Source organism: Accipiter gentilis, chromosome 29 (assembly GCF_929443795.1).
Source record: "Accipiter gentilis chromosome 29, bAccGen1.1, whole genome shotgun sequence".
Lineage (NCBI taxonomy): Eukaryota > Metazoa > Chordata > Aves > Accipitriformes > Accipitridae > Astur > Astur gentilis.
In genome coordinates, this window is record NC_064908.1 from 18,427,537 (window position 1) to 18,454,409 (window position 26,873).

The 26,873-nt window shown below is 50.6% G+C and overlaps 1 protein-coding gene across 2 annotated transcripts in view; it reads left to right on the forward strand.

Moving 5' to 3' along the window:
* Nucleotides 1-4,391: 4,391 nt before the first annotated feature.
* The window catches only part of NACC2 (NACC family member 2), a 63,585-nt gene continuing 41,103 nt past the window's right edge, over nucleotides 4,392-26,873 (forward strand). Inside the window, exon 1 of one of the 2 annotated variants that reach the window (XM_049832399.1) lies at nucleotides 4,392-4,514. The gene's annotated coding sequence lies outside the window, so the exon portion shown is untranslated. Of the gene's footprint in view, nucleotides 4,515-7,398; nucleotides 7,418-26,873 lie in introns of those variants that run through there. The other variant, XM_049832406.1, reaches the window with a different exon arrangement.

Here is a 26,873-nt window from a genome sequence, read left to right on the forward strand (position 1 = left end):
GGACTGGTGCGGCCGTCCTTTGCCGTGGGGTCCCCGAGAGCGGTGAGGCTGGTACCCAGCCAGGCCGGGTCCCGCACACGGGCGTGCAGAAATAGGCCTGGAGAGCAAGACGCGAAGTGTATTTTAACCAGCTTCAGTGTCCTTAGAGCCCGGAATTTGGAGAAGGGACAAAATCCCTAAAGCCTTGCGGTGAACAGCTGACGTTAAATTGAAGAGCTGCAGCCAGGAAGGGTTAAACGGACGGGGGATGCTGCAGGATTGTTTCTTCTGCTTCACTAAACTACTGTTCAGATGAAAGGAAAAAAAAGAAAAGTTAGCTTTTCTCCTGCAAGAATGTAAATTTGGGTATTTTATCAAGTGATTTCTTCAGCCCTCAAGCCATTCTTCAATTTGAAATGCTAGATTAAAAAAAAAATGCAGGAAAGAGAGAGAAAGAAAGAAAATATTTTCCTCAGCCCAAGAACACTTTGCAGACATTATGTAAAATGTTGCCTATTTTGTTTCCTTTAGTCGCTGAACCAATCTTTCGCATTAAAATCAGCACAGTAGTAAATAAACATGTTTTCTCTAGCCCTGGAGCCATTCCGAGACATCAAATGGTACTTAAGAAATGTTTCTTTCTCCATCACAGAACATTTTTAAAATGTCCATGGCCGAAGGGAGGGAAGATGCTCTCTTGGCTGAAGCATTAGCAGGCTTTTCGCTCTCTCAAAGCTGGGGGAGGCCCTGGGCAAGTCACGGAGCTCGGATTTTCTCTCCTGCTTAAACACTCGGGGAAGAATGGGACTTTTCCAACCATGCAGCATCTCGCAGTCCCCCGTGGATGCGGCTGGATTTCCCACAAAGCTTGGAGGGGCGCGGGGGGTTGGGGGGGGACACTTCCAAAATCCACACCACCGCCCTGAGCCTGAGCTCTGCTGGCGACCGCGGCCACTAAACGAAAGGTCTCGGGGCGATACGAACGACTCGAACCGCTTCCCCCTGTCCTCTGCAGCGCGGGGATGCTCCGACGCGAGCTGGGGTCCCTCCAGGAGGGACGAGGGGACGGTGCCGGCCGTGTCCCCCCCAGGGATGTTCACCCCAGGGCGCGATGCCGCAGCCCCAGGAGGTTGGACGTGGTGGTCCGGCGCCACGGAGGGCTCTGGCCGGAGGTTTTTCACCAGTTTGTAACTGGGATGAAACTCCAGCGGCTCCGCTCTGTTCGGCAGGCGGCCGGGCGGGCCGGCGTTGCCCAATTCCCTCCGCTGTGAAATGGGAAGGGGGTGGCCGTGGCGGTGCTGGAGCGTTTGGAGCATCACGTTGAGATGCTTCGATGGAAGGCAAGGGAGGGGAGCGGGGAACGTCACGCTTTGAGGGTTGTACGATTGCTCTACCTCAGAACGCGGTTTGGGGACATATTTCTCATGCATCATTTCTAAAAAAAACCGCCGACTTTATCTTGCGCAGCAAAGGAAATGTGTTTGTCCTGACCTGACACTGTTTTTTAAAGTGTCAAGTGCTAATGAAATTCCTCAGCCTTGAGCAGTTCTAGGCATCCGATGTTGATTTTTAAAATATGGGGATATTTTGCTGCAGATTTTAAGGCAGCCTCGAGATGATAAATGTTCGAGAGTGTGAGAGAAAAGAAACTTCCAGATTCAAAGAAGTTCTGACACAATCTCGCATGCAAAACAGACAGAAAGAGGCTCGTGCTTTAAAGAGGTTTTTGTTATTCCTTTGAAATTTATTTAGGAGACGTAGGGCTAACACTGCGCGCTTTAATCATGCAAATGGGTTTGCTGATTTTAATATTTTGGGCTTAGAGAAGCAACAAAGCAAAATGACTTTTTTTTTTTTTTTTTTTAGGCTATAGGATGAAATTTGGAATGGAAATTCGGAACGGAAATTCGCCCCCGAGTCTCAAGCAGTCCCACCTCCGATAACTCTGCCGTTGTCTCTAACGCTTAAAAGGGTTTTTACCGCAGGAGAAGGGTCTGGAAGGGGCGAGCGGAGCTGGGGGCAGCCCAGGAGCGTGGCAGGGGTCTGTGGAGCCGTGGGTCAGCACGGCTCTCGGTTTGGACGTCGTCCTCCGACGTGAAAATCTGGGTCGCGAGACCATCAAACCCCCCAAAGTCTCCTGGCTTTTACTGGGGGGTGGGAGCTCTGTGCCCCCACGGGCTTCCCCACGGCCAGACCACGACCCTCTTCTCCTGATCAGCTTCGGGGGTTTAAACCTCCCAAACGGCACCCGTCGCCCCGGCCCACCCCGCAGCTCGCTCGGTCCCTCCCCGAGCAGCGCAGCTCCCGCACGCGCCGATTCCGAGCAGAATCCCTCGGGATGCCGAATCCCTCGGGATGCAGCCAGCGGGACGCGGTGACGCGCCAAGTTCGGCGTAACGCGCCGCCGTTCGTAAAATCCGGGCCCAAAGGAGCAACCGTTGGCAGGAGGGAGCGCCGCGATGGCACGTGGAAGCGAGGGGGCGTAGGTGGCGAGATCTCAAATAATAACAGAAATAAAACAGATAAAGGGCTGAAAACCCCCGCTCGCTCGGCTGGGGGGGCTGGGACCCCCCCCGGACCTTTCCCCAGCGCCATCATGAAGCGAATCCCGCAGGATTTCTCCTCCAAAGGGAACGCCGGAGCTCAGAGCCCGGTGGCGTCGCCCGCGGAGCAGCCCCATCGCCGAGCGGCACCGCCTGCGCGGCGTTGGCGGCGACGCCACGAGAGAGCCCTCGCCGTCCCGAGATCCCGTGGTCCCGGTGTCGGATGAGGGCTGGGAGCCGGCGAGCGGAATGGCGGGAGCGAGCCCGGGGTGGGGGGGGTCTGGGACCCGGCGCAGCCCCCCCGGCGCGTGCCGTTTGCCGCCTCCGAGTTTTGGCATCGGCGCCGGGTGCCGAGCGGCAGGATGGGTGAGCGGGACAGGTTGGTTTGGAACGTGAAAATCTCCAGCTCCCTCGGTTTGGTTTGGGTTTTTTTTAATGAATATTCCGAACAAAGGGTAAAACCGTCTTTTACTGAAAGGGGTAACGGAGCATTTGCAAAGCCCGGTGTCGGAGCCGCCCCGTAATGGCGTCCGCCGGCTCGGGCGAGACCCCGAAATTATTTCAATTTGGGGCGAACGCGAGGGCCTGGGCCGGGCCCGGGGAGGTGGGCCGCGGCCGCCGGGGCCGCGCAGGGCGCCCGGGTGCGCCGGCCCCCATAGCGGTGGGAGAAAGTGGGGAGTGGGACCCTGGGGGGCGTCCTGTAGGAAATACATAACGGTTTAGAAAAATGAAATAATAAAATCATAAGGCGGTTGGCGGTTGGGCTAGGTGATTGTTGTAGGTGCCTTCCAGCTGAGCTAGTCTAGTCTGTTGAAAAATAAAATAAAATAAATAAAATTTACAGTGATAAAATGAAGACTAAAATATGAAACAAAAAAGAAATAATGAAATGGAAAAATTTAAGTAAGAAAAGAAAGTAATAAAGGTAAGTAAGAATAAATAAAAAGAATGAAGTTAAATGAAAAATTAGAAAAGGAAATGTAAGAAAAATAAAATAAAAAATATGAAGTAAAAAGGAAATAAAAACAAAATAAAAAGGAAACAGACCCTGAAATAATCAAATGAACTAAAACGTAAAACAACAAAGCAACAAAATGAAGGAAAATGGAATAAAATTAAAACCGTAATTAAAATAGAAGACAGTAAATTAAGATTTAAAATAAAATAAAAAAATAAATAAAACATAAATAGAATAAAATAAATGATATGAAATGAAGTGAGTAAGATAAATAAAATGAAATTTAAAAATAAAATTTAAGATAAAATTAAATGAAATAAAGTAAAATTAAAAAAAATTAATAAAATAATAAAAAAATAAAATTTTAGAAAATGAAATAAAATAAAGTAAAATAAAGTAAAATAAAATAAAATAAAATAAAGTAAAAGAAAAGAAAATAAACCAACCCACCCCAACCCAAACTAGCCCGGAACAAGCCCAAACCAATAAACCGAAAGACGAGCAGAGAAGAGAAGAGGTTTCCCCCCCCCCCCCTCCCCGTGACCCGCCCGGACCCCTCCACCGCGATGCCCGGGGGGGGGTGTGTGTGTGTGTGTGTGTGTGTGCGCGCTCGGTGGGGTGTCCGCCCGTCCGTCCGCCCCCCTCCCCCCCGCCCCCGTGTCCCGCCCTCCCGCGCTCCCTCCTCCCGCGCGGGGGCATCCCCGGAGAGAGAGACGGACCGAGAGAGAGGGGCGGGAGGTGGGACCGGCCCCCCCCCCCACCCCCCACCCCCCCCGATTCCAGGGCCGGTCCCCCCTCCCCGCCCCCTCCCCCCGCGGCGGGGCGGCCCGTCGTCCCCGTCCCCGTGGCGGTGCCGGTGCCGGTGCCGGGGCCGGCGGGGCCGGCAGAACGCGGCGGCCGCGGCTGCTGGGCGAGGTCAGGGAAAGTCCATGTGAGGAGCGGCTGGAATCACTTCCTGCTGCCGCCGCCGGGACCGCCGGCACCCGCCGCCGCTAGGCCCAGGGCAGCGTCCGTGGGGCCCGGCCGCCCCGCAGGTGAGAGACGCGGCCCCCCCCGGGACCCCCGGCGGGGCGGGAGAGCCAGGGGAGGGCTGAGGCGAGGGGGGGGGGGGGGGGGGGGTGAGCCGCCATCCGCCCCCCCCCCCCCCTACCCCCCGCCGGTTTTATTATATTCCACCAAGTGGAGAAGACACCCCCCCCCCCCCCCCCGATGCTGAAACTCGGGGAAAGCTGTGCAACACGCGAACGCGGCCCGGCCCCCCCTTTTTTTGGGGGACCCCCCCCACACACCCCCACTCCCACGACAGACACACATCGCGCCTTTAACCCGAAGCTTTTTCCGACCCCACTGCGGTTTCCCCCGCAGAGAGGGTTTGGCTCAACAGAACCGAACCGGGGTGCGCGTTGAGGGTTTTTTGGGGGGGGGAATGGGGATTTTTGGGGTGTTGGGAGGGGGCGACCCACGGGGTCCCTTGGGGAGCGGGGTTGGGGGACGAAGCGGGTTAGTTCCTGGGCTGTGTTTTCGAGTCTTTGCGCGAAATGTGGAAAAATCGGGTTATTATTAGAAATACCTTTCTGAGGAGGCTGCGGTGCTGGCTGGCGGTTTTATTTTTTAACAGCTTAAATGCAGACGCAGGCTCGTACTTTCTCTCCCAGGGGAGGAAAACGCCGTGAAAGGGGAGATACTAAAAAAAAACACAACCCCCAAAACCAAACCACAAAACCAAAAGGCGGCCGAACGCCTCAATTCGGAGTTCAGGAGCGAACCCTGGGGTGCCCGGTGCCCCCCTCACACAGCTGGGGGCTTGCGGTGGGACCGGGGGAGCTGTTCCCCCCGTCCCTGCGGGCGAGACCCCCGTCAGTCGGTGATGGGCAGGGGGGTGAATGTGCTCGTTGGCATCTTACGGGGAGAAAAATTGGGGTGAGGCGGTTGGGTTTTTCTCGGGTAAGCGCCTTCCCGAGCGCCGGTGCGTTCCCCCGCCTGCTGCAGTCCGCAGCCCTGCTGTAGTTAAAAGTGCGTTTTTTTGCTGCGCTCAAGGACTTCGCCAAACATCTTCCCTGCCGTAGGAAAATAAAACGACAGCGGTACGTCGCGTGCTGCGCTCCGCCGGGCTCACCCGCGTACCGACCGACGGCAAAGCGCAGGATCGCTTCCAGCCAAGTCTCCATTACCCGCTGCCGGGTCGTTAATTTGAACGGTTGGTTTTTTTTTTTCTCCTTTCAGGAGGCATTTGCGAGGTTGCGGGCGGCTCGATGCGCTTCCTGCCTGCCAAATGTTTGCCTCGCGCCCCGCGTAATTGAGGGGCTGGCGTGCCACTTTACTTTCTCCAGCTGAAATATTAAACAGGAGGAGAAGTCGGAATCGGTAAACAAACCGGAATGATTGCTGCCCTCTCGGTGCCACGTTGGCTTTGGGTCCGGGGCGACCCTGGCAGCAGCTGCGCAAACCCGGCGGGGTCCCCGGTGCCCGCCGCGTGCCGGGGGAGGCCGAGAGAACCGGTCCCGCTCAAAAGCGGCGGCGTTCGAGCGCAGCTAAGCCCAAATTACCTGCCTTATTCAGAGCCTGCTATTAAAAAACCCCTGCAACTAGAAAGAAGAAAGCTGAGCCTTTCCTTATTAGCTGAATTGATGTTGTTTGCCCAGCCTAGGACAGTAAGTCCGTGACCTCGAGGTGTGGGTAATGAAGGTAATAATAGTTCGATCTGAAGTAAGCAGCAAATATAAAATAATTGGGGATCTTGTCCTCCTCCCCCCGAGAATGCATGTCCTTCCGTAGCTGTAACTGCTGTGGGCTTGGGTTTTTTTTCCTCCTGCAGAGGCCTTATAGTTGAGGCTTCAGGGGAGAAAAGTTGCGATATTTGAGCGCTGAAGGGCGGGGATGGATTTCTAGAACTCAGGATTTGTCAGAGAAAACTGCCGAGGCTTGCTGAGCGATACAGATAGGTGGGTAGAAGTCAGACGTCGGGACGTGCGTGAGCGGGGGGTCTCTGCGTCGTTCGAAGGGGCTCACCGGGGTGAAACGCGCAATCCGTGTTTTGGGCAGGCTGCGCGCTTGCGTCCCCCCAACCGCCTTTGGTTCCTGGTGTCAGCCCCCCTTCCCCGCGAGTTCACCCTTTGGGCCAGACCGCCCTTCCCACGCTGGCGAAGAACCGGCCCGTGGGGAAATTTTCCCTTTCCGCCCCTCCTGCCGCTCACCGCCGGCACGTTTTGGTTGTTAGCGTCTCCTCAAGCTTTTCCCAGAGTTCCTAGGAGACGGACACCTTTCGATAAGACGCGTGCGCTGATGCTGTGTCGCGTTGGAAGTGATGGTTTCAGTGCTCTCTTCCAATATAAAAGCCTTTTCGCTCCCTCAGCCGTAACTCCCTGCTTTCCTAAGGGAGTCTCTTTGGATTTGGGGCGGGGGGGGGGGGCAGATTTCGGGTTCCCCTCGGCAGGTGCCGGTGACAGGTCGGCCTCCCGGTGGGACGGTCGTGGTGCCGGTCTGGGGGAGGTAGAGCATCGTTACTGCTGGTGAGTTTGGAAAAGGAAAAGCCCCTCTCCTTGAACTTGAAGGAGCCTGCCTGTGAACTCCAGGTAAGTCCTTTCCGGACTCAGTTTTGGTTCAAATCCCAAGCCGAGGCATCAGGGGGTGCGAGGTCGCTTTGCGGCGTTGCCGGTCGGCACTCGGGGAAGAAGCGCCAAGCAATCTCCTGCCAGAGCCGGTTCGACTCGAGAAGCTCTGGGTTGGGTTCAGAGAAACCTCCAGACTGGGGACGCAAACCATCTCGCCTCGGAATGGAAATATTTATTTTAGACTGTCGTCTTACATAAAGCCCGATATTTTTTATTTTTTTTTTCCCCTGCCAGGCCTTCTGGAGGGCTCGTGCCGGGCTGCGGAGCTCTGCAGGGATGTGCTGTATCCGAGAGCTGCCTTTATTGACGTACTAGTACTGAAATCGGTACGCGGCTCTGGGGCGCGCGGTGAAGGATGGCGTGGATTGGGGATAAACATAGCGAAACAACCTGCGGAAGGGTGATGTGACTCTGCTCTTGCTTTGCTCTGTACAATGCCTGTGTTTAAAAATACCCAGGCCTGACAAAATGGGGTTAGAAGGAGGCTTCAGCCACGGGTTTGAATTTGCCCAGATTTTCTGAGCCAGCCGGCTTTTTAGGTGGGGAAATCGGGTGGGCTGTGCCGGGCCGAAAGCAACCGGTCCTGGAGAGCTCCGGGGATGCTGAGGAGCGGGGGGCTGCTCTTTAATTGCTTTTCTTTTTTTGCCTTTTCCTACATTTCTTTGAGTTTAGCTGAATGCAATGAAAGAAATAAAATACAGGCATTCAGCTGGAGGAAATTAAACTGAACCGTAAGTTCTCTGCCATACCTAATGGCCAGAGAGAGCCTTGTGTCTTGCTGCAATTAGCCCTCAAATCGAGCCCGTGTTTGCCATCCAAAGAGCACCCTCCCAGCCCATCTATTCTTCGTCCGGGGAAGTGGAAGCGGAGCCAATAGCCTTCAGCACCCAGCTGGGATGGGCACACCTAAAGGAGGTGGTGTGGGGTTTGGGGTTTTTTGTGGTTTTTTTTTTTTTTAAAATCAAGCCTGTAGAGCAATTGAGAAATAGGTGAAGCATGCTTAAAAGAGGGTGAGGCTGTTGGTTTTCTCTACCTGACTTTATTTGCGAAGTGACAGGAATTTTGACAGGCTTTGTGTCTTTTTTAGCAAATCAAGTGTCATGCCAGGTTTGCCTGTGGATGAGATCATTTGCAAAATATGTTTCCCAGCTTGCTTCAGGCATAATTCATTGTGTCAACTGCAATTGCTCATTTGCTAGGAACTGTGATTCATTAGCGGTTTTTGTTTTTTTTTTAAGTTCAACTTGTTTTTAAGCAAATGTTTGGAGGCAGAACAGAAATTTAGAAAAATATTAAATCTTATGTTCTTTGTATCCGCAAATGCTGCTGTTAAGGGAAAACTTGCTAAAATGCCGTGATCCCAGGGAGGGAGAGGCAATCCCCGGGCGAGCTCCGCTGTGCAGGATTGCTCTCGGTTTTGTCATGTGGTTACTCCTAAATGGGGACGGAGGTAATAAAAATCGGACTGCTGGGACAGAGCCTGCCACGTAGAGCCCTGGATGATGGAAGGAGTGTGCAGAGCTTGCTCCTTCTCTTCCCTGGTGGGGGGGTTTCAGCCTGCTGGAGGTACCACACTCTTCCTCATCCCCGGAGTCGGCTGGGGCGGAGGCTGCCCTGCGGATGGACTGATGGACGGGGAGGGCAGGAGAGACGGTGGGGGGGGGCTGCTGATATTTGCAGCCCCTGCACGACACCAGCTCTTCCTCTGAGCTCCTCGCTGGAAGAGGTGTTGGGGCCGGTGGTGGCGAGAGCAATTATTTGGTACGGTGACCGAGACCCCCTGAAAGCTCGCGGCTCAATGGGGTAAAATGAAGATAAATAGCACTTGGCACATGTTTCGTGCTGCATGTGTTCCCAGGGCTGTTCACAAACATTGCAGTTTGGCTTCAGACTTTTTAGAGGTCCTCAAATCAGACTTTTAAAAAAAATCTGCGTGTCAAGTACATTTTTTTGTTTCATTTCCTGTGAAGACAAATATTTCAGTGCATTTTTTCCCCTAGGTGGGTGGATGGGGGGGCAGAAATCACTGCTACTGCTTCGGCAGCCACAAACTACCCTCCAATAACAAACCAGCGTGTGTGGGCTGAATAAATTGATATACTTTTCACAAAAAGATTGATTTATTTCTTTTTTTTTTAAGCTTCTAAGCGATTATGAACGGTACATTTAAACATAAGTATCTTGACAGGTTTTTTTTCTTTCCACATGCAACAATTCCCTATAAAGTACTCTAAAATTTTTTGGGTTTTTTTTCTCCTGAGTATTTGTGTATTCTCTCTGTTTTTCTCCCGAGTTAAGATTTTTAAAATTACAAGCCAAAAAAATTGGGAAAGGGGGAGAGAGAGAGCATAGTAACATGGGGAGTCTGCTGACTTCTGGCTCGCCGGCGCCGTGCCCAAGCACTGCCAGTTTGCTGCGGAGGCCAGTGCCAGGAGCGAAGGGCAGCGGAGCGTGAGGGGAGGGAGGTGACTCCATCAGAGTGACCATATATAGTCACTGGGATGAGATTAAATACTTCACCTCCCGGTGTCATCCCCACAGCAATAAAGCCAATTTCAGGATCTATTAATCATTTGCAAAAACAGGAGAAGGAAAATCCTCTTTTCTTTGCAGCATCTCATTTGCAGCAATCCGGGCTCTCTTCTGGATCTGTCGATTTGGGGAGAGGAGCCAGATGTTTTTCATCCCTGGGTGTCTGGAGACCGAATTTCGGCAGCACGGTGAAGAACAGCGTGTGCGAAGAATTGCAAGTTAAATACGACCGAGCTTGTGCTTACTCAGGCTCGTGGGCTCGGTGGCAGAGCGGTTGTGTGGAAAGGGTCCTGTGTTCGAGTGCCAGCACTGGCTCGGCTCCACACGCGCGTTCCTATCATGATATCCACTGGGGAAGCATATGGCAGCCTCGGGGGTTTTTTTATATATATATATATATATATTGTGTGTGGGTACATGTTTTACATGCCAGTTCTCTCTGTCATAGGACAAACATTTACGCTCCGATTATATGAAGCATTAGGAAAACAAGGGTTAGGCTTGGAAATAACATAATTCCTTGCGGACCTGTTGTAGAAGATACTGTTTAGTGATGACATGGCAAAGGAGTGATAATGTTTCGGTGCTCGGTGCTTTCCAGGGTGCTAAGCTCTGAAGGGATTATGCTACGTAGAGGTGTAACGTGCAGGTGTATAAATAAAGGGTCGGCATTTCAAGGCATGCCATGCAGAAGGCGATGGCCGGGTGCCCGCAAGACCCGGGGAGGGAGGTTTTGTACATTTGAAGGTGGTTAAAATGACTCGATTTCCAAGGGAAGGGGCAGATGGGCCTGGCCAGCGTTGGGTAGGAGACCTCCAGCGGGACGGGATGTGCCTGGTGCGCCACGGACCCCTCCTGGGGAGAGGTTCTTCTCTTGGGTGCAAAGCTCGTGGCTGAGATCCTGCTGGAATGAAATTCCTACAAAGAGGGGTAACCCCTCTTCCTGGGTGCCCTTTCACTGGGAACCTGCCTCAATGCTGCGCCGGCTGTAGCGACCTTCGTAGGACTACATCTGAGTAGGATAATGTGCTTTTTGGTTCTGTTCTGTTGTGGCTGTGGTTGGAATCCCACTCTCCTTGCAAACTTAGGGGTTTGCGATTTGCTAACGCTTGTACGGAGGGTTTCTATCACTCTGCGTCGGTCTTCTCCCTTCTAACAAGTTCTGATGGACTGTGAAGTAAAACGCTGTGGTTTTTGCATCGCTCCTATAGCTGCAGCCCTGCCTCGCAGGCAGGTGAAACCATCTGCACCGCACAGTCACTCATTCCTACAAAGAAAAGTTGTTGGAAACTTCATCTGTCTGCTCTGCTATTATTTCCTCCTTTTGTCCCTCCCTCCGTTTGAGCATGGTAACATCATCAATACATGCCCATGCTTAATGAAACATTACCTCAGGTTTAGTTGTCTTCTAATTAAGTAAAATAAAATTTTGCACGGTGGTTGTAACTGCATCTTTCACGTCTGTGAACGCTGCTGTGGCCACGGTACCTGAGCCTGCAGAGCGGTGACAGCAGCGGCGGTGCCGTTCAATAAGGAGGGTAATGGACAGCAGCAGCGGCAGAAGCCTCCTCTGAATCTGCTGCTCCGGTATATCACCCTGGTTAAATGAGATTAATTGCCAGGTCGAAAGCACTCTTCTTTTGAATAAATCTATGCGTGCAGTTGGTAACGCTGCCTGGGTTATTGCTTTAGCACAACCCCGCTGAAAGACACATACGTACCTGGGGTTGTGCCGAATATCTGGGGAAGGCAAAAGACAGGGCGTACAACTGTAGCGCTGAATTTTTGACTCTTGTCTGAGTACAATTCCTACTCTTAATGCATCATTAACACGGTTTTCTGCATTTCATTCAGTTCCCATTACAGCACTCAGTTCCGTCTGTTAATTTTGGTATGTTGATATTTTTGTTGTCAGCAGTTTTTTCTTTTTTTGAAGCATATAAAACCGTTAGTGTGAAAGAAGATTAAAAAGATACATTACAATTAAAATGTTAATGAAATCGGCATCATACAACTTTTGAAACCATTTAGGCATTCTTCTTTCTTGGTCTTATGTCCATTAACTCGGGCGATTCTTATTCTACACTGACCCCTGCTGAGAGAGTCGTGCTATAATTGGATTTTAAAAACTGGGGGGAAGAAAAGGAGGGAGAGAGAAAAGCCTTTTAAAAAAAAGTAGAAGTTGGGAAGCTTGCGTTAGCTTTCTGCGTGGGTGTCCGTGGAAATGAAGCCGATGGAAAACAGCCTCGTAGCTCCATCGCTCCCCTGCCTGAATCCAGCCTGCGCTCTCCCCACCGGAGCAGGTCTTGCCCATGACCTGCTGCTCCGCAGCCCGGGAACGCCGTGGACTGGGGCAGAGCCCCGGGAATCGCCGGGCTGGGCTCTTCCTCGGCGTGCTGTCACCGTGACCTTGGGCAGGACGTGAGCACCACGCTCCTCTTCGGTTTATCCGAATGTAATGCGAGAAGGGCCGTAGCGGGATGGTGGGAAGTCTTTTTAAGGCTCTTGGAGGAAGGGAATGGGAGAACAGCAAGGAATCGTTTGCTGTTACGGCTTCAGCTTTCCCCCAGTCCTCCAAAATAGTATTTCTACAGATGAACTGGTTTGGGTTTTTTTAAATAGGGTTTTTTGCAGCTTACACAATATTTGGATGGGGCCCAGCCTCCCCCCCTCCAGCCTGCGGGGTAGGCAAAAGAGGAGGATTGACTAATTCACAGGCTGTGTAGTGAATCGAACAACGGGACTTCTTGACTCATCAGACAGCTCCCAGGATCCGTGCCACGGCTCCGTCAGGGCCATGGGCTGCGCTCGGCTGCTCCAGCCTCGCCAAGCCTCCAGCCCATCCAGAACAGTCTGTGCCGGTCGGCCCGAGGCTTAGACTCGCTCGGCTTCTGGCTGTCTCCTCCAGAGCTTTGCCCTGTGTTGTCCAAGAGCTTCACATCTCCTGCACCTCCTGAGGGATGCTGGAGAAGTTGGGAAGGGCAGGTCCTTCAGTGAAGGATGCAACCGTCCTTCCCAGCATCGGGACGGGGGCATTGACTCGTTAACAGGGTGGGTGTGCTGCTAACGAGGCAGCGATGCAGCTCAGGAGTGGAGGAGCTGTAAGTTGAAGGATGAGCGTATCCTGATGAGGGAGAAGCGGAGTACCAGCCCAGCTCGCGTTTATGCTGCAAGCGTGATTTTTTTTTTAATTTTTTTTTTTTTTTTTTAAAAAAAAGCTAAATAGAAATTTGGAAGTTGCAGAGCTGTCGTCTTCCAGCTGCTCCGCTCTCCTCCGAGCTCGCTGTGCCGTCGCACGGTGCTTTACTGCGCAGGCGCGTGAGCGAGGGAGTGGATGCTGGCGTGTTGGCCAGGAGGCCCACTTGAGCTGAAACATCTGCAGGGGTTGGGAGAAAATGATGGCAGTTTCTTGGGGCTGGGTTCATGCCTGGTGAAGCGAGCCGTGAAGCACAGAGCGTGCTGCTGGCACCTCATCACAGGGACTCGGATGTTGGACGGCCGGGGCGATGGAGGCCCTTTCTTGGAGCTCTGAACTAGCTATTCACACACAGCAGAGACTGGGGTTTAATTGTTTTTGTCCCTTTTTATGTGGGTAAAAAAATAATTCATACTGCTGTTGGTTTGTGTCAAGTGTTGAGGCGTCACGTGAATTTATAACCTGAGAGGATTTGGGATGAGGATGCAAAAATCATCTTACTTGACAGGAATGGGGCAGACCTGACCGGAGCGTGACCCATCCGTGTCCCAGCTCTGCTGGTCGGCTGTGCTGGTGGTGTATTGCTGGAACAGGCGTACCCCAGGGTGCCGTTTTGTGCCCGTGGGTGAAACCAAGGGCAAACCGCCTCAGGGGATGGGAAGGGAAACCACCCCACCAGAGCGACAAAGAATATCCTGGCGTGTTCGATCTCCGTCTCTGTCCTCCCCTCCTACAGTCCCGGGGGGATCCTGCGGAAGGAGGGAATTCCCGCGGGCAGGAGGGCTGGGAGGCTCCGGAGGGGGACCCGCAAGTCTGGTCCAGAAGCTGTCAGAGATGCAGCCGGGTGATGGCCACCGTGGAGACGACCGCCCAGGGCAGAGGTGGGAGCTGCGGCGTCTGCGCCGCACGCTCCTTGTCCTGCGCGGGCACGGAGGCTTCCCGTGCTCTTCCATCTCTCAGCGTGGTGGCAGACGTGCAGGCAGGGAACAAAGAAATTACTGTTTGAAATTCCTGGCTTATTTTATTGATGTGTGCTGGCAGTTGTAGGCCAAGGAAGAGGGAGGAAAACAAAGCAACTCCAACCGTTCCCAGCGCGTGTTTCTGGCCCAGCACACAGGTGGGGTTTCTAGCAAGGTGGATTTCTGTGTTGCAGTCAGAGCAAGAAGCACACCAGAATCAATATCCGAGTAGTCCAATAAAATCTGTGGGAATTGCGTTTCAAGTCATTTCAAGCAATCTAATAACGGGTCTTTCAGACGACTGTTAGGTGTTTTGGTTTGGGGGTTTTTTTCATTGGCGTTTTTCATTGTGCAACTGTAAAAATGTAGATTGAGCAAAATGTACGTGTAGTGCTTTGGTTTTGCAGTGTAAGTGTCGAGCCCAAGGCTGGTTTACTCTGGAGTTGGGCAGCGAGGGCTGGAGACGCCGCGTTGCCAGCTGGGGTGGCTTGGCTCTGGGTGGTGTTCAGATCCACTAATGGTGGCAACGCTTCTGCTTCCAGATTGCAATGCCGATCTCAGCACAAAGCAGCTTTTATATCCTTGTATGGCATTGTTAAGATTACTAGTCCCATATCCTTGAAGATTCCTGAACCGGTTTGGGGAAGAGCCCATAATGCGCTGTCCCGTTCTGCTCCCCAGCACGCACCAGGCTGGAGAGGAGAGTGGGAGCCGGGCGCATCTCGAGCCGTTGCCTTCTCAGAGCTGGTCACAGTTGTGAATAAGGTCAGTCGATGTCCTGCTGTCAGTAGTACCTGTGTTAGTGTCCGTCCTTCTCCCTGGGCTTACACGGGCTGCCCCACGGTCCCCACTCGAGACCCTTCACAGGCTTGGACGAGCGCCTGTGCGTTTCCTTGGGAGTCGGTGGGCGCTTCTGCGGAGAGCAGCTGGAGGTACCCAAGCCGCTCGGTATCTTCATGAATATTTTTACAATCAAATTTAGGAAGTTTCCTCATTTATCTTCCCCTTAAGATCCCAAACGGGCTGTTGTCTTGTTCGTGAGTGGCCTTAGGGGAGGTGTATGCTGCAGCACTTGCTGACTGATCTGGATTCGGCACAAGAAACGATGCAAAAGGGAGGATTTAACTTTTTGCTCTTTGGAAGGGAGCTGAGGCTGGGGTGGTGGGACAGGAGGGCCGTGCAGCTTGGAGGGGTGGAGGAACCAAGTGATGAAATCACTGTGTATCCTCAGAGGCAGCGGCTGAGTGCACAGCAGGGCTTGGAGCTGAGCAGTCCTGGCAGCGGTCACGCTGCCCAGATAGCTTGTTTTCTGCAGATAGACCAGAGCTGTTTGTTTTTTACTGAGGCTTACGCATCTTACCGACACCACTAAGTATATTTTTTTTACCAAAGTCCAGTGGGTACTGTTTAGAAAGATCCAGTCTGTGCTCACCTGAGCGCTGCCGGGCCAGCCAGCCCCTGCAGAAGGACTTGATGGCAGGGAGCCGCTGCCTCATGGCAGCTCCTGCCTGAAAGATGAGAAAAGATCTCCTGCAGGCTCTCGGGTACCACCTGCCTGACACCCTGATGAGCTCTGGGCAGACCTCGCTCATGGTCTGCATCCAGAGCAGAACCTGCAGTCTGAGCGTGTTTGGTTCAGGCCACCACAGCTCGGCAGAGCATCGAGCGTTATTTTTTTCTGCTTGGCCACCAACAAAATACAGAGGACCACTACGGTGGTACGTGTGTCCACCGATGATGTCCACAGTACATCGTGTTGCTTTTTAAAGGATTTTAAACAACAAAAATATTCCAGTAGCCTTTTCTACTGTTTTGTAAGGTTTTATAGAGTGGAAGTCATGATTTGTTTATAGCACCTGGAAAAACAAATGCAGCCCTTGCACATCCAAACTGGTATTTCCCCCCTAGATTCTTCAAGCAGTTTATATACAGCTCAATTGCAATATATTTATAAAGCAACACAAGCTAATGCCGAGTGCCAGCCCAAGAGGAGCCCTGCTCTTGCAGCCTCCCTTGACAGAGCAGCAGGGATACGTGCTGTTGAAATCCTTTGGATGTCTCGCAGACCGTTGGTAAGCTGCCTGTCCGCTCCCCACGCTCCAGCCTGCTCCTAACCTCCTCCTCTGTGTCGCAGAAATGTTGTGTAAAACGCAACGTGCAGCATTAGTGATAGAAATACTTGGTTCAGGCAGTTCATGAGGCAGTTCCCACACCCTTGTGATCTCCCAGGCGCCCGTGCCGATGGCTGCGGTGCTTGCCGAGGCTTCGGAGAAGTTTTCCCTGTTGGCATCCAGGTGATGGCTGTCAGCCACGCAGGAGGTGGGTAGGGTGCATATGAATTGCATTTGGTGGTGCCACCCGCTGGTATGGATGGATGTGCCAGTTTGCGGATGGAAGGGAGAGATTTGCTTGCAATTTTTGAAGAAAACTAGTTCCAAATGCTGCTTGCATTGCTCGGTGTCCCTGAGCGGTCAGGGCATTCGGGGCTTCACCCTGGAACCCGCTGTGCCGCAGCATCATGAAGAAGGATCAGTTTTGATCTGGTACTCAGAGAGGTGGGCAAATTCGTTGCCCACACTGCTGTTCGTGGTGACTCTTCTGCAGGTTTGCTGGAGACACAGCTGGATGTGGCCGGAGGTGTTGGTGGCTTTGTGTGTGGGGTGGCTGCCTCTTCGTGGGCTTTCTGTACGACTGCATCCCCTCCGAGCCGGTGGCCAGGCTTCCTCGCCACGGTCACAGCTCGCATCTCCACAAACCAAGTCAGCTGATTTTAAATCTGCTCATTAAAGAGTTGTAACGAGTTCTGGGCCCAGCACCAGATCTGCGGCATCCAGCAGCTGCTCTGCGCCCTGACCCCGTACTGCCGTTCAGTGTGTGCCTGCGGGCACAGTCTGCACTGGAGCACAAGAGCCTGGGGCAGCCGCTGATTTTCCCTTCTTCCAGTGTTGCATCCATCACTGGTTTTCATTTTAGTCACTGTTACACAAGTTTTAGAGCTGCGGAGGAGCCTGGTGCCCCATCTCCAGCACAGAAACGAGGATGCTGCTGGTGGGTTCAGCGTTGACGTTTCTGCTGGTGAGAGGGCAAGGAGTCTGCAAACCCATTCAAGGAAGCCTGTGATGAGGTGTGGCAAGGAACTGCTTGAAACTTGTTAAAAGGTATGAAAAAGAGGGGATGGGATGGAGCGGAGGGTTGTTGGAGGTTTAGCCTGGGCTGCTTCCAGGTGGGGTGTGCTGGGACCTGACAATACACTGCAAAAGTGTCTGGCCCTGCGGTGTGCCGAACAGCAGGGCAGGGACGGAGGGGTTTGTGTCCGCAGTGCCAGAGCATCTGTAGGTACAGCCTGCTGTATGAAGACTCACTGCGCTGAAGGCCCTGCAAAAACATCTGAGCGTTTACGCGGGCTAATGAGGCTGTGACAACCAACGCCACCAAGAAATGAGGGTCTGCAAAAATCTCCCCTAAAAACTGTCTAGCCATTCTGTGGTCTGACAGCTTACCCTGGTTGTTCTTCTTCTGCCTGTTGCTGAACGCGGTTGGACAAATTCTGCAAGTTGAACTTGTAGGGGGAGGAACGATCGCGGGTCCGTGTTATGATTTCTATACCGAGTGCAGCAGCTGAGCAGAGACGACTGCCTTCCCGAGCTCACTCTGACATGCAAGAGGCTATTTTCTCCGTGCCTTGACTGCACAGATCTGGTATTTGAATTTGAGACTTAGTTTTGTAGGTGGGAAAAAACCACCCACCCTCAATGCTGAATGATGCCCTGTTGTATATTTTGGAGACGTGGGTAGCGCTAGCTGGACTACATGTACTTTTCTCTGTGGTCCTGAGGATGCTATGGACAGAGGCTGGGGACGTTTGCTTTCTGGGGCACGTACTGGCGTTGGCACTGCATGGCAATGCTCTCGGGAGCGCAGCCTACGCCTTGGATCCCGCCTTGTGCTTTCCTCCAAATCTGAGACCGTTACATCATTTGTATGATGAGAAATAGATAGGTCTGACCGTGTTGTCTTTTCTTTGCTTCGTTGAAAGTGTACGACTCCTGTATTTTATTGCCTTGTGCAAGGGCTGTCCCAAGAACCTCTCTGAATTCCTTTCACAGTTTTATTTTAGTTCAAGGAAGGTTAGCTCAGGTTTAAACCACTTGGTTGTGGTTGTTAAGTCTTAGTGACATATTGAGCATTTAATATCCAAGTGCATTAGCTTCCCACCCACATCCCCCGTTTGAGATGGGCTGAGGGAAATAGTCGGTGCCCACATCTAATAGGATGCTGCTCGGCATGCTTGTATAAATGGCTTCCTCCTGGACCTCTTCTTTTTATGTTTAGTTCCTGACCTAATTAGGCATGAACAATGGCATTAGTGGAGATCTTGTGACTGCATCAGACAACACCTAATCCCTCGGAGAGATTTCGGGAAGATTGCTGGCTGCCGGAGCGGACACCTTCTTGTGCGGTGGGGACACGATGGTGGTGACGGGGTCTTAATTCCCAGCGCTCTGTACGTGGCTCTGCAGCCAACCGGGCAAAAGAAGGAACCCAGATAAACCAGCGTCCCCAGTACCTGGTGGCAATTGGGGTGGGTATGCCTCGGTGCTGCCACCTCTGCTCGGCGGTACCTTGCAGCTCGACAGCGTGGCACGGCTCGGTGCAAGTGCAGATGGGAGAATCCGCCTTAATTGCTGCAGTACGTCTAATTGTATTACATCTTAATTTCCAGGTCCTTGCTTAACTTGTGCAGTACATCAGAAGCTCTTGTGAAATGTAATGTGCTGGAGCATCAGCACAGGAAAAAGCTCTGCCTTCTGTGAAGCCAGACTGTTGCAGCGTAATTTGTTTTGTAAGATTTTGAAAGGCAGTGTTGCAATCTGTAACAGTAGAATAGTGGGAAGATGGTCAGGTGGTTCTTGGGACTTCAACAGACAGATTTCATGTCTGTGTGTTTTTGCAACACCTTTCTATAAAGGGAAACATAATTTAAAATATGATTACTTAGTGTTGTAACAGTCTTCTCAAACGTTTTTGCATTATGCAGAGATCATTATCAGAGGCTGATATTAACTTGCAAAGAATATTATGCAAATCATTCTCCTGTTCTTCTAAAAAGAAATTTCCTTCATAATGCAAAGCGTGACAAAAAAAATTGTGCAGAGGCTTTTGGCAAAATTACATTCAGAAGATGTAACAGTTTTTCTGCTTACTAGCACAATCTATTTGTGCCTTTCTACTGGATTTTCTCAACTCAAGCTGATAAAGGATGAATTTTAAAATGAGGGCTGGGGTTGCGGGGGGAGAGTATTGTACCTCATGGGTTCAGGAATAGGCAGGGAGGCTTTTCATGTTTAGATCATTGTTTCAAGTCCGTACTGATAGTCACTATGGGCTCTGTTAGTTTGCAGCTATTCGTCTCTCTCTGATACTATTTGGTGGTGTGTCTCCTATTTCCAGCGGGCAGGGGTGCACCGCATCACCTTCGCCATGAGCAGTGCCTTGTAGGTACCCGACTTAAATACACTTCACAGTGTCCGACTCCCCAGATGTCCAATATTACACATTTATTGCACTGGTAAGGCTCTGTATCGCCAGTACCAGTAAGACCATCCTGAGTGAGGGGCACTGCCTGGGTGATGGGAGGTTGGACCAGGGGCACCTGTGGTGGGATGGGTGGTCCTGCCCCGAGGCGGTCCAGCCTTGGCATCTTCTTTGGGTTTCTCTGAGCGTCAGCACGTTCCTGGAGGAGATCCTGGCTCTGGCTGAAGGTATTGTGGATTTTGCTACTGACTTCATCCCTCCTCCATATTTGTTTGTTTGGTTGGTTTTTTGTTACAAACTGGTTGTATTGGTTCAGAGCTGCCCCCTTCCAATACAGAAACCAGACTCTACTAAAATCAAGAGGATTGTTTTATAGGTATCGGCTGTTCTGCTTTTACTATAGATTGATAGACAAAACTGGACCCTAATAAATATTGTAACCAGCTTAAATGAGTAAAATGTTTACAGGCTGCGGATCGCAGCCAGAGTTGGAAAGGCTCATTCAGTGTAGAACCCTGTTTTTCAGGCACTTAAGATCATTTTGAAAAACTGTAGCCTTTGTCCTGAATTTTTTTGAGGCATTTCTCAATACAAACGTGATTGAGAAAAGTCAGTAATAGTCAGAGATATATATTGAATTATAGCATCATAAAATGGCAGAGAGAGTTTTCACTAGCATGGGAAATTTTCAGACTTCTTTTTGTGTCTGGTTAGATAACTCAATATTTTAAAATCAAACCAAATTAGATAAATAAGCTGGAAGTCGTAGTTAGCATTCGTCAAGCAACTTAGGCTGGATGTTCAGGCATTGACTGACTCCACCTCTAGCTGCAGGGTTTCCCTGTTATGAACGGGTGAATACTAATCCTTGTTTATTCTCTGCTGCAGAGAAATGGATTCATCAGTAGTTTTCGATCTTGAAAGGAGGCCCTTGGTGAGAGCAGGGTCGGAGCGCCCTGGGCGGGTGGATGTATCTGTGTGATGTGCACGACGGTGCTCAGCTGGGTACCGCCATTGATACCTTGTGCCAACACAAAACGTCGTATTTCGGTGGCCCAGAGGAGAACTTCTAATACCCTGAAAGTGGCCCCAGGGTGTGGTTGCGACGTGATAATTACAGCAGGGAGGGATTACAAGAGTTGGCTCTGCCCTGCGCTTCCCATGGGCTGCCCTGGGCATCACCCAGTATCCCGCTCACCCCCGTCACGAGCTGCTGGCTGAGCAGGGAGATGCACACTGCGACCCACTGAATGAATTACTGGGAAAGGACGACTTTTTATTTTTTTAAAGATTGCATGGAAGGATGAGTGAAAGTAGTGAGGTGCTTTAAACACAGTGGCAGAAAGGAATCTTTTTATCTTCTGGGTTTCTTTGTTTCCTGGGTGTTTCGTAGTGCAGGCTCGCTAGAGGAGCAGTGTTAAGCATGTTTCTGCAAATCTTGTTCTGGTATCCTCTTCAAAAGGCTGATGCTGCCAAATGAAAATCAAATATTTAGCTCTAAACTTTCTTTTATTATTTTCTTTTGTTCCCAAGGACTCCTCCTTTTGACTGTATTTGCTTATCCCAGAGTATGGGCTGAGGAGCGACCAGCAGCCGTCCCACCGAGAACCTCTGTCCCTGCAGATCCCGGGGGCCGTGGGGCTGGACACTTGCAGTGATCACTCCTCGGCTTGTCCTGGGTGGGCTCCGTCCTCGGAGGTGGGCTGCGCTGCTGGGCTTGCTGTCGCTGGCTCTGCCTGCCCTGCTGTGTGCATGCCCAGGGCTGGGTTTAACTGGGACAGCAGGGTTATCTCTCGTGCTGGACAGCTGATTTCTCTTTTCCCATGTTTCCCTTGTATTTCCAGTCGGAAATGTATCCAGGAATACTCCCTATCAATGGGGAATTTTCTTCCTTTGAACTGCTGCAGCAGTTAGGAAATGGAAAAAAACCAAACCAGCCCTGCATATAAGTACCTGTTTTTTTCTTTTTCATTTGAAAAAGACTGTAAATGCAAAGATCAGGAGTGCCGCGTGGCAGCGGGCTGAGGTGTGAGCCCGCCGTGGAGCTGGGTCGTGCTGAGAGCGGCTCCAGCACCCAGACCCACGGAGGACTCTGGGCACCCATTCAGGGCACCCTGTTCCCTTCGCCTGAGTCACGTATTGCCCTTCGGGAACCTGTCCAGTGACGGCACAAAATGCTCAGAAAAGCTCGTCCAGGTTGAGTGAAGACCTCGGAGTCTTTTAAAATACGGTGACATTTTCTAGACTCTTAAATTATTCTTTCTGTGGGTAAGCCTAACCTCTATGAAGGGCTGCAGCATGAAGAAATAGAATTTCTTTGGGTTTTATAGTCTTTCTTAGAAGAGCATTTGCAGCGCTAATCGTCAAGCTCCTTCCCTTTGTTTTTCCCCCTTTCCCAATTAACCTCATATCACACTGTGCATATCAACAGTGGCTTTTATCCTCTACTGCTCTTCGCCAGGTTTTATATTTCTACCTGCCTCGCTACAACCACATTCTTGCCATCATGCATTAATAAAACCAAAGCAGAGGCCGGCGTGATCTTCTGCCGTCTCGGTGTCTGCTGGAGGGAAACTTCCCAACAAACAGAGTGAAAATTGCAACTGGTTATGTAAATTACGGGCAAGGAAAAAAAAATATTCAAACCTGGTTTAATTTGTGAGTATATGTCTTGGAAATAAGTTATACTAATGCGTAGCACAGGTTAGTCTAACATGAATTACGGGCTCGCCCTTCTGCAAGCGTGACGCTAGCTCACGGATGTGGAAGCAGATATTACAACCTTGAAGAATCTTGTAGGACATAAAAGTTTTAATTAAAAATCTGGCTTGGTTGAGGGTATTTTGGTTTAGTATGAATGTCTTCATTTCTTTTGAAAAAGAATTAAATGAAACCCTTAGTATTTTTTTTTTTATTTCTGCATATTTATTCTTGAAGTTGAAGCATTAGAAAATAATTGAGTAAAACAAAATCCACAAGGCTTCAAATTACCTCTAGCTTAATGTTTTATTTAAAAGGTTTGCTAACTGACATTCTTTATAATGAATTAGGTCACACGGCTCTAAAGAGTGTTGTGGGTTTTCTTTTTTACATTTAAATTTGAGGCTGCTTCCCTCGAAACTTGGGCTCCGCTGCCATGAACTGCTGTACGGTTGTGACTCCCTGGCTCGGGGAATCTCGCTCTAATTATTCTCAATCACACTAGTGCAAATGAATATATCCATGTTTGGAGGATCGAAGCAGTGTTGTCATGGCAATCTCCGTAAGGTCATGAGAAACTCATGGATATTGTTCGCCGCCTCTCCCTGGAGACCTCTCCTACCTTTGCAAAAGTATGGATTTGGGGGGTTTGGGTAATAACTTTAAAGTGCAATTTTGTAATGATTTGGCTAAAAAGAGTCTCTTTCCAACCGGGTAGCTGCAGGCGCCGGGGTTCAGGTGAAGCTGATTTTGGGCTGTGGCTCATGTCTCATGTGCTGACGAGTCATCTTCCTCTGGGAGCTGCAGCTCGCCAGATCCCGAGCCGGTGCATGGAGCAGGCTTGCTCCGGGAGGTGGGATCCGTGTAACCGGCAGGGACAGTGGAGGGGACCCGTTTAGTGGGTGTTGGTTAATGGTGCTCAGTGTGCCGGGACGGGCTCTGGCTTGGGTTTTATTGGGAAAGGGCTTGCTTATCCACCATTTATAAAACCAAACCCCAACCAAGCAAAACCCTCCCGAAACAAAAAAAACCAACCCCAAACCAACTCTGCTTTCTTAACTGCAGGAGGCGATGCTAGCTGGAGCTGGAGCAATGGGAAGCCCTCCGAGCTGTCCCTGTCCCCCAGCGTGGCTGGGGGTGTCCGTCCCCCCGAGTCCGTCCCTTCCCTCCACGCCTGTAGCAGCGCGGGGAGCAGCGATGGTGCTGAGTGCTGCAGTCACTGCAAAGGAATGTGGGCAATGAAACACATGCGTCGCTGGGCTGTAACTCCCCGGATCGTGCGTACCGCTCTGCCGCTTCCCCGGCATCGGGCGGGAGGGGATTCGTGTAAAAAAAAATGGGACCAGTAAACACTGGAAGAAGTGGCAAAGGCGGCAAGGGGATGTTTGCTCAGCCCTGCTTGGGCAGAGCTCTCCTATTCTAAAAGAGATAATGGCAAAGTCACAGGATGGTTTTATTTGAGTTTTAAAAGGTAAGAAATTGATAACGAAGTGCACAGCAAGGGGCTTTATAGGTGCAAGTGTGAGTCTCTGTGCTTTTGTGAACTGTTTGTGAAAGGTGCTAAATCTTAAATTAGAATTAAAGCTAAACTAAAAAAAAGTAAGTGTAAAAGTGATCCAAAAAGTTAGTTCATTTTGTTTAATAACATGTATGGAAACCTTTTGCATGTTTGGACTGCAGCAGCACCACCAATGGCTTTACAAATATCTTGTGTAGTAGGATGGATGAATTCACTAAAATTGTCATTTAGCAAATCTTGGTTTAGGTGATCCATGTAGCTGTGGGTTTATGATTTTGTATTTCTAAGTTATTTTTCAAAAAAAACAAAACTCAAACAACACATACAAAATAAAAAATAAGTCTTATTGGTAGAGAGCCTTTAAAGCATTTTGGTTTGCAATTAAACGCATGTTAAATCTGCAATTCTTTTGCAAGCCCAAAGAAGTTATACATACATACATACACGCCCCACCCCATCTTCACTTGAGCCTTTGGACAGGTTTAGCACATACATATGCAAATTTTTTATGTGCAGGTTACTTGATTTGAAAGATCTGACATTATTTAATGATTTATGTCTATATTCTACAAAAAGGTATGAGATCCATATTTAAAATTAAAAGAAAATCTTAAGTTTTATTGGCTATGGAAGAGACGCGACTACGCCTTTCAGGGTGCCTTGTAAGTCTATTACATTATACGTGTTATCTACACTTAATTGCTTCTGGTTACTGCGTCTTTCAAGATTTTGAACCTAGCCAATCTTGTCCTCTCACACCCAACACGCACTCACGCATCAGAGGAAGAAAACAGGTTTTCACGGGTTTTTGCACCTTGCAGGTGTGCAGACCGGTTCACCCTTCCCGTGCAAGGCCTGGCTTGCAGAGCCCCTGCCCTGGGCTGGGTTTGCCCCTGCCTGCGCAGGCAGCGGCCACGTCACCCTGGGGTGCACTGGGATGCACTGGGGTGTACTGGGGTGTACTGGCACCGAGGGTCCGGCACATAGCCGGGGACACCCCGGACCGTCGTCTCAGCCCTGCGCCTTGTCTGCCCATCGTGGGCTCAGTTTTGACCTGACTTTCTCTAGAACTTTACAACCGTGTTGAATTAAAGGTTTTTAAATTAGAATTTTTGGTAATTGGTGTAAGTCAAAGAAGGGCTTCCTAGTTTCGAGTGTAGGTGTGAGTTGGGTTTAAAAAACCAGCAAAACACTAAGCAAGTGGAATTTATAATTAAAGGCCTATTTACATTTAAAGAATTATTTGAAATGATCTGTCTCTGCTTTCTGCAGAGGGATGGAGCAGAGGCCGGGCTGAACACGAAGCGGGTTTTCTCAGCTGACCTTCTGCCACACGGGCTTTCTCATTTACTGCTGCCTCGGCATCCACACGCACGCACCCAGGGCTTCATCTTGGCACCTGTAGTATATTCGTTAATACTGCCAGGTCTTCAGGACTTGCTGAGAAGCCCTCTAAAGAGCTTCTTCTGACCTGTTCTGGCTTGTACAGCCAGCACCTGGAGAAGTGGCCAGCGAGCTGCTGTGCCATGTGAGGGGCTCGGTGTGTCTGATGAGGTTAAAAAAGGCACGGTGGAGCCTTTGATGGTGGGAAAGCAATTAACTGCAACTTCTTCAAAAACCTCCAATTATCCCTCGCATTGGCTTTTGTCAATCCTTTGGTTGACTAACATGTTCCTTTCAGCTTTGGTGACAATAACATGTGAGTAAGCAGAATACCCAAATTTCTGAACGATGGCTCGTGGCAATTTCCTAATTTCCTGAGTGAGTGCAGGCTTCTTGGGGTTTCATTCCTGTGCCAGAAAGACTATTTGCTCATACAAAGTTCTTCATTGTAATAGGAAAAAATCAATTTGATTACTTTCATGTCAGCATGCATGTCTAATGGCTTAGAAGTTATTGCAGCCATAAAATATACAGTATCATTTCTCTCTCACTCTGAAATTTGACAGGATTAATATAGTCAGCATGAAATCTTAGTCATAAAGTCGACCATAAGTGATGGTAAAATTAGCTGCTGAAATTGTCTGCTTATGGAAAGCATCTTCTGTTTTTCCTTCTGGGAAAAAATATCAAGGGGCTGGCGTGCGGCTTGGAACGGGAGCTTTCTGCATTTCAGGCTCTAATACAAATATGTCCGTTTCATCTCACACTCTTCTAATGAGAGAGATGGCGAGCGCTGTTCAGCTCTGTGATGTCCCAGATAGCCTGGAGGGCAGTTTTACAGCCCCTTCATCGGCTGGCCGGCCGGCGGAGGTGGTGGTGGGACTGGGTCTCATGTCCAGTGCAGCCGTGGTGGGGGGATCGTGGCTCTCCCACATCCAACCCTCTCCTGTAAGTCATTCCCTGTGTGAATGAATCCCGTTGTGGTATGGCTCTTTGACGGCGGGTGTCCTTCAGCGGCGGGCGATCTTTGCCTGCTGGGGTGGAGGGAATGATGCACCAATTTATCTTGTGCAGTGCAAGCCTTGTCATGGTTGGAAAGCTGTTTCTTTCCATGGGTCGGTGCTCTGGTGAGGTTGGATGGATGGAGGTGAGGTTGGATGGAGGTGAGGTTGGATGGATGGAGGTGAGGATGGATGGAGGTGAGGTTGGATGGAGGTGAGGTCTAGGTGAGCTGATCTTTGCCCATGGTCTTCACCCATGGGCTTTAGCAGATGCTCTTCCCGCTGGTGCAACCTACTGCCTTCTAGCTGGTCACCCGCTGTCCTCCTGGCACAGTCCCCTTGGGCAGCAGGCTGACACCTTCATCAGGGTGGGAGAAATGCCCCGTAGGAAGCTACGTTCCTCTGAGCTGAGATTGAGAAACCTCTGCTTGAAGCTGAGTTTCCTCCTGCCGAGTGACCGTGCTGGCTGCCGGCGGAGGAGCCCAGCAGACGGCCGGAGCAGCCACTTCTTTTCTGCTCATCTGCCTCCAAAACTGCCCTTGGAAGTGGAGATGAAGTGCTGGGGTTAGGCAGGGGAATGTTTGCTGGTGTGTAATCCTTCACCAGCCCAGCCTTTGAATTACTTGTTAATGTTTTTGTTTAATGACATCTCGTTTCGGCTGCGTTGTGTAAGGTGCCCGTAGCTGTTCTTTCTGCTTATGAAGCTGGTGCCAGAAAGAAGTAAGGAGCTGGGTGTTGGTATCTTTATTATCAACTTTAAAATTAGGCCAAGGGAAGACAGCGTCTTGCATCTGGGTATCGTTTACCCACCCCATAAGCTCCAAGACCAGGGTTGCGTTGCTAGCCCTTGGCCCACTTGGCTTTGCAAGGGGAAATTTCTCCTGCCTCTTGAGCAAAAACGTGCAGGGTTTTCCTTCTCCAGGGGGGCTCAGGGGTCCCTCCCGTTGTATGCAGCCA